Raw genomic sequence first — 8,056 nt, 5'->3', positions numbered from 1 at the left:
AGAAGGGGGGAAATAATAGAGTTGAAAGCATATGGTAGTGGATAGGTAGAGTGGTATGTTAAGTAGGAAATCAGGTTGCTTCATCTTTTGCAGAAACCCCAAGATGTCTTTATTTATTATTTGTGAGCTATCTTCACCCATTAAATAGGTGATTACAGCCAGGATGGGCAAAACAGATTTTTGGAAGAGGGTTATTGGGAACCACTCTTCTCAGGGAAGGAATTTAACTTCAGGAGTGAAGATTTGGTCCAGTAAGGACTATTGTTCATCGAGAGGGAGAGTAGCGAAGAACCAAGGTAGCATCTCTGAACAGTTGAATTATGGAAGAAACATGAAAAATTAAAGCCCTTTGGATCAAGGTAGGAGTTATTTCCAGGATTTTAGTCCTTGAGGCATAAATAAATCAATTCTTATCCTCTTGGTATGCTATGGCAAGCCAGGCTATGAATTCAAGGAAATGATGAACGAAAGGTGAAATTTGAAATAGACTAGAGTTGAAAGCCCTAAAAGGGTCTTCCTTCTTCACATGGTTAGAAAACAGTTCATAATGAAGGTCGGTGAACAAATAAGGACAAGAGGGGTCTGCAATTTGACTATCAGCATCTACCAAGGGTTTGATGCTAGTAGACTTGGCCTCATGGGTTTTGGGAGTTATAGGCGCTGATTGATTCATTTTATTCAGAAAACAAAAGAAAAATATAGGTCGTCGGGATGTCGAATTACCTAGAGCCCGCATGAGTGACTGAAAGCGATGTTGGGGAATGGTCCTTATACATTTCAGATATGCAGAGCGGTAGATCCTGCGCAGGTGACTAGGTGGGGAAATTCTCACAGGGACTGTATAATAGCTGTCGGGAAGGCAAGGTTTACGTGAAATGCTATTATATAATAGAAGGGGCATGGCTATCCAAGTGGTGGGCTTAGGGATTGGAGCAAAAGATACATGGTAGTTTAGGGTCGATTGGCGGACTGGGAAGCAGAGATCAGAGGAAAGAGTGGACCAACATGTTTCAACCTTACCTTTAGGCCCGTGGAACTTCAATCATGAGGAGCCAGTGGGAGGAGCCCATTTGGCCGATGGCCCCACCGTGCTACGACAGAGAGTACCCCAGGCGGAACGAATTATCTACTAGCCCCCATAACCAATCAAGATTGTCCAGTCACTCTTTGACATTTCAATGTTAGTGAAACCTATCTCATTAATTATCGTGCAAGTCACACTGCCGAAGTTGATTTTAAGAGTTCCAAGGGTGTTGAGGGATGGTGATCCTGGTGAAAGGAACATGCTTGTTACTTTGTTCTTAAAAGAAACTCATTGGGCCTCTCAATCACATTGCGGCATGGTTAAACTTAATCCTCTAATTCGTTGTGCCATGGTTTAAGCGCCGAGAGAGGTTAGTCCTTGTGACATCCTCAAAAGTGATTATACCTTATTTATTATTGATGGCCACTGCACTATTTTCCATATCTAGAGAAGCATATGAGGTCTAGAGATAATAGGACCAAAGTGGATTGCTTCAACAAGGCCATTGACCGTGTGGATGAGAGTGGGGAAAAGAGGAATTTGCAATGGAAAAAGATGCCTACATCAGTAATAATGGTTACCACTATGCAGACTAATCATAGTTGTAGAAAAGGTCATGTGATGTTTGCAGTACACATTTCTAGTGACAAGGGTAAGGAGGTTGAGGATGCCGATGTGTTAAGAAGGTACCCAGTTTTGCAGCAGTTTCAGGATGTTTTTACTGAGGACATTATAGAGTTTCCACCTCAGAGGAAGGTAGACTTTTCTATTGAGCTGGTGCTAGCAGAAGCCCTAGCATCAAAATAAACTTACAGGATGAGCACACCTGAGTTGGTTGCGTTAAAGTTGCAATCGAAGGAAATGTTGGGAAAGGGGTACATTGGGACGAGTGTATCACCTTGGGGTGCCCTAGTGTTGTTCGTGAAGAAGAAATATGGTACTCCTAGATATTGCATTGACTACAGGCAACTAAACAAACTAACGGTCAAGAAAAGGTACCGTTTGTCGAGGATTGATGTTTTGTTTGGTAAGCTAAAGGAATTCATGCTCGCGATTAGACATAAAAATGTATGCCATGAAGATGTTTTTTGTCAAATTTTCCCATGCACTTTTGATGGCACAACTACAACTTGGTACTTTTTCCAACCCCCTCAAAGTATAACTTCTTGGACCCAATTTGAGAAGGAATTTCTAGAGAAATTTGGAGATGACAAAACACTTGAAGTGCTAGTGGATGAAATGTCTACTATGAAAATGAAACCTAAGTAAAAAGTTAAGGATTTCAATGTCATATTTTTCCCTTTGAAAATAAAATTCCTACAAATTCACTACCCCCACAGAATCTTATCATTGCCTATTGCGTTAAATCTCTTCACCCTTATATTTCTATATGGGTTAAAATGGCCGAGGAACCTTCTTTACAGGTGGCATTTGATGAAGAATTACTGTCAAAAAATATATCATCAGTCTAAAACCTTCCTAAAAAAATAGACTAAATCTTCTTCTTCTTCTTATAAGAAAAATAAATATCAAAATAATCTTCCAGTAAAAAGGAACAATCTTCCCTAGATCTCAAAAGTATACAAAAGGTCATTAATAAATTTTCAAATGAGATAATTGATCTCAAGAAGGGAAAACATGAAAGTTCAATCGATAGATAACTTTTTAAACAAACTTTTAGGAGACCACCTAATAATAAACCCCCTTCCCTAAATGAAGGCCTAACTACTGAAGGATTGGAAAATATTCTTCAAGCCTTGACATATGATTATGATTCTAATCCTAAAATTAGTGAAAACAACGAGGAAGAATTTGATCCTGAAGATAGGGATGAGCTTCAACCTCCCGACCTTTCTCTTAATTTTTATAAGGACCACAATTTTTTTTTCACCTACACATGAAGTAAAGCACAAGCTGAATAACAGACTCAACCTCCATCGAACAAAGACACAAAAAAAAAGTTTTAGATGTTTAAAAGGTTTCTCTCGTAGAAATTGAATATGACCCAATTTACGATCTTAAAAGGATCAAAGCTAGTATATCTCTATATGAATTGTGGAAAATTCCTAATATTTAGGAAACAATACAACAACATATTATTCATTGAAAAACTGCAGCTACGAAGGATATTTCTACTTATGATAAATCTATCATAGAAAATGTTAGGATTTTGAAATGATCAGCTAATGATCATCCCATCAAGAAGAATAAACATTTGCTATTCCTCCTAACATTTCAGATTTTTAACAAAAATATTCATAATTTCATGATAGACACTGGAGCATCTTCAAATGTAATGCCTTTATCCATTTGCAAGAAAATAAATGCTCAGATGAAACCTTTAGATATAAAAATTGTGCAACTAGATTGATATTTTGTTAAAGTCGTTGGAGAATTGACAAATGTTCTAATTTGATTATCAACTAATAGTAGAGTCTACCAAATAATTGACATAGTAATAGCAGATATACCTAAAATTTATGGTCTATTTCTCAGCAGGGATTGGCTACAACACTTAAAGGGATTCATGGACACTGATCTAACTCAGTTATGGTTACCCTAGAAGGGAAAAATGAACCATATCAAAGTTCGTAAAGAAACATATATGATACACATAATCACTTATCTGAATGATGAAAACCAGCCAGTAGAACCATTTTATTCAACAAATGTTGATTCCTTCTTTAGAAATCTAACAATTGATTTCGCTGAAATTTCTAATTTAGAACAACAGTCAAATCTATAATTGGTTAAATCAGGTGTTACTAGTAATCATGAGATAATTGAAATCAGTGATATGTCTAATTATGATGAGTCTAAGGTTTGGTATTTATATTTTGATGGTTCCAAATCAAAAGAAGGAGCTCGTGCAAGATGTGTTCTTATGGATTCCAAAGGTAACATAATTTTTATAGCTTGTAATTTCAGTGTACGAATAATGTCGCAGAGTATGAGGCATTGATCCAAGGAATGGGAAAAGTTCTTGATCTGGGATTTAGATGTCTTAAATTTTATGGGGATTCTTAGATAATAATAAGATAGGTAAATAATACTATACATTGCCTTTCAACTCATATTAAAGCCTATGAAAATGAGGAATGGGATTTGATGCCAAATGTTTTGTCTTTTAATATTCAATTTCTACCTCAAAAAGCTAATCTGGAAGTTGATTTATTGGCAAACGTTGCTTCAAAATTAATTCCCGTCGAAAATTTTAATCCTAGTGCATTTTCTGTTGAACTTATTTTTAGACCTTCAATACCAGATACAATTTATAATTGGCGTGTATTTGATGATGACAAGAAGATCATTGATTTCCTACATGGATGAAACCTTCAAGGATTCAGTCATCCAAGAGGTTATGCATGAGAAAAATCATTAATATTTTTCACAAAAAAGTGAAGAGTAGTCGTTCGATGAGCTTCTTAAAATGGTAAAACCGGTACCTAAGTCTATTTTAAGGTTAGAACATCTCTACAATTTACATGATAGATTAAAAGGGGTTAAATGTAAGGCTAATAGTTCTGTCATGTCAACTAAGCTTATAAACCTGGGCACACAAGAACACCCTCAATATGGTAATTTAGGAGTCAATTGTTCACCCCAAGAAAGAGTTGACTTTATCCGTCTACTCAAGTAAAACAAGGATGTATTTTCTTGGACATATGACAATATTAAGACTTTTGACCAAAATATCATGCAAGACATCATTCATATAAAACCCCAGAGTAAACCTTTTTAGAAAAAACTTAGGAAGATCCATCCAAATCTGGAATCAATTGTCAAACAAGAGCTTAATAAGATCTTATTAGCTAAGATAATTTTTCCAGTGAGACACACACAATGTGTTGCAAATCCCAGTTAGAAAGAAAGATGGCGATATCCGTTTATGTGTAGACTTTAGAAATTTAAATCAAGCCCCTAAAAAATATCATTACCTTATCCCACCAATGGAACAAATTATTTAGAGCATTTCAAGATCTGAGATATTGTCCTTTTTGGACGGTTTCTCAGGATACAATAAGGTTTTGGTAAATCTAGCTGAATAGCTAAAAACCACTTTTAGGACTCCATGCGACACTTTTGCATACAGGAAGACGCCCTTTAGACTGATAAACATTGGGGAAACTTTCTAGTGTGCCATGGACATAGCCTTTAGAGGACTTATCAATGAATTTGTTGTCATATGCCTTGATGATCTCACCATTTTTTTAAAATAGAGATCATATCACTTCCAATGTTTAAAAGTTATATTTGAAAGATGCAAGAAAACAAGTATCTCCCTAAACCCCAAAAAATCAATTTTTGCAATCAACAAAGGTAAATTGTTGGGATGCATTGTGTCAAAGGATGACATTATGATTTCCCTGGAGAGGATTTAGACGATTAAGTCTTTACTGCCTCCTAATTCTAAAAAAATTGTCTAATTCTTTTTGTGTAAAATTAACTTTGTAAAATGCTTTGTCCCGAGTTTTTTTAGAAATTGTTAAACCTCTTCAGGAACTACTAAAAAATATTGCTTTTTTAAGGTGGGGAGAGCCTCAAAAGAAAGATTTTGACACTATCAAACAAGATATTATAGAAGCACCTACTCTTATAAGCACATATTTTTCTAAGGAGTTCCTTTTATACACTTTTTCCCCTGGTTCAACTTATGTTGTTGTCCTTACCCAAAAGGATGACCATAATACATAAATTTTGGTTGCTTTTATGAGATCCTCATTTAAAGGAGAAGAAATAAATTATGCACCATTTGAAAAACAAGCTTTTTTCAGTTTATAAAGCAGTCAAACACTTTCGCTTTTATTTATTAAAATCAAGGACGAAAGTAATTATACCTTACCTTGTGGTTAGAAACTTGTTTGTTCAAAAGGAACTTGGGGAAAATAGGGCACACTAGATGACATCCTTGCAAGAGTTTGATCTTAAAATTAAAACTACACACATTATTAGAGGTCAAGGTATTTGCAAGTTAGTTGTTGAATCTATTCCTCCCACTAATAATTCTTTTGTTAGTCATGATCAATCTCCTCTTGACAATAACTTTTCTTTTATTTAGAATGAAGTTTTCTGTCCTAATCATAATTTTGATTCTACATATGTAGATATAAAATTTTATCTAAAAAATGATTCCTCTCCATCTCATTTAAATTAAACCCAAAGAAGGACGTTATGATTAAAATATGACCCATATAAGTTTATTGGTGATGTTCTTTTTAGGAGAAATTATGATGGACTTCTCTTCTGTTGTCTTGAGCAAGAGGAAGCCTCTAAAGATCTTCATGAACTTCATTTAGGTCTTGCTGGTGGCCATTTTAGTGGTTATACTACTACTCACAAAATATTAAGGGTAGGTTATTACTGGCTAACCCTGTTTACGGATGACCATGCTTTAGTGAGAAAGTGTTAGACATGCCAAAAGGCTGCTAGAAGATTGGGTAAGCCTGCTTTTCCTTTGCAACCTATTTCCATTGAAGCTCCCTTTCAACAATGGGGTTTAGATATTATAGGCCATGCTATTACTACTTCATCTCAACAACAAAAATATATTATAATAGCAAAAAATTACTTCACAAGATGGGTTGAGGCAACACCACTCCATGTAGTGAATGCAAATTAAGTTATAAATTTTATTGAAACTCATATCATTTCACGTTTTGGAATTCCTCAATCTCTGGTCTTTGATAATGCGTTGTATTTTTCATTAGATTATTTAGATGCATATGCAGTTGATAAAGGCTTAAATAGTAAATACTCAGAAAACTATTATCCATAAGGTAATGGTTTAGTTGAGTCATCTAATAAAAATTTTCTTCAAATTCTTATAAGGACTTATCTAAAAACAAAAAAAATGGAATATTTATTTGTTTAATGCATTGCGGCCTGATAGGGTCACTCCAAAAGCTACCGTTGGCAACTCTCCTTTCTTTTTGGTTTATGGTGGAGAAGCTATCTCACCACCTCATATTTTTTTCCATCCCTTCAGTTGTCCCAAAATTTTCAGGAACTCAAATCGTCATCCATGAAAAATTGAACTAATGAATTACTAAGGCTGGAAGAAGAAAGACAAAGATTAAGACTAAATTTGACCAACCTGAAAAATTTGTAAAACACTGGTCAATAATAAATCTTCCTCCAAGAGTGATTCTAAGGTTGGTGATTTTGTGTTAAAGTAGGACAAAGCCTATGAAGACAAAGGAGAGCACAGTAAGTTCCATAATTTATGGATAGGATCTTACACTATTACATAAATGTTGGGTCCCAACACATTTCGACTGCAAAACTTGAAAGGACAGTGAGAGTCACTTCCTGTCAATGGTTTTCTTCTAAAAATTATTTTACATAGTCCTTCCTATCAGACACTTGTACATATCTTTCCTTGATTTCATTTTTCTTTTTCCTTTTTCTTCTTTCTTTTTGAGTGCTCTTTTTTTATTTCTTTAGCATGTTTCATTCCACAGTAAATCTATTTGCAACAAATTTTATAAAGCTCTCTATTAGTGTCAGTCTTTGCAGCCTTCCTCTAGTGATCAAACATGCTCTTACGAAGTGATTTTAAGGTGTCAAGGTCAAATTTTGTCATTTCAGCGAGTCTTCAAGCAAAATTTGGTCACTAGGTATTAGGTCTAGGGTTTGATTTTACTCCTTTCAAAGTTATACAAATGACGGTCCATGTCACCATTCAGCTGAGTGTACCATCATTCATAGGATTGTCATCATTATGTCAAGTTCCACTGGGTCATTTTACACCTTGTTAACGCTTCAATTGCGCCTAAGTAAAGTTCATTTCCCTCTCCTAGGGTTTTGAAGGTAATTTCTATTGGATGGTAAAATCATCAAACTTGTATCCTGATGTTCATACACCTTCCCCTATCCTTAATGTACCTTATTAAACACTTCCCATCACTAAAATCTCCAAAATTCCTCATTTTTGCACAAACCCTAGTTTCTTGCTACAACTTGACAATTTCCTAGGTTGGGCCTGTGTTTAGCCCTTTTGGACCCCTTCCCCTCACTCAATCTTTGACATTC

This window comes from Pinus tabuliformis, chromosome 2_2 (assembly GCF_031772625.1).
Source record: "Pinus tabuliformis cultivar Carrire ecotype Pingquan chromosome 2_2, CPIR1, whole genome shotgun sequence".
In the NCBI taxonomy this organism is placed as follows: domain Eukaryota; kingdom Viridiplantae; phylum Streptophyta; class Pinopsida; order Pinales; family Pinaceae; genus Pinus; species Pinus tabuliformis.
Note: the sequence above shows the minus strand (reverse complement) of the source record.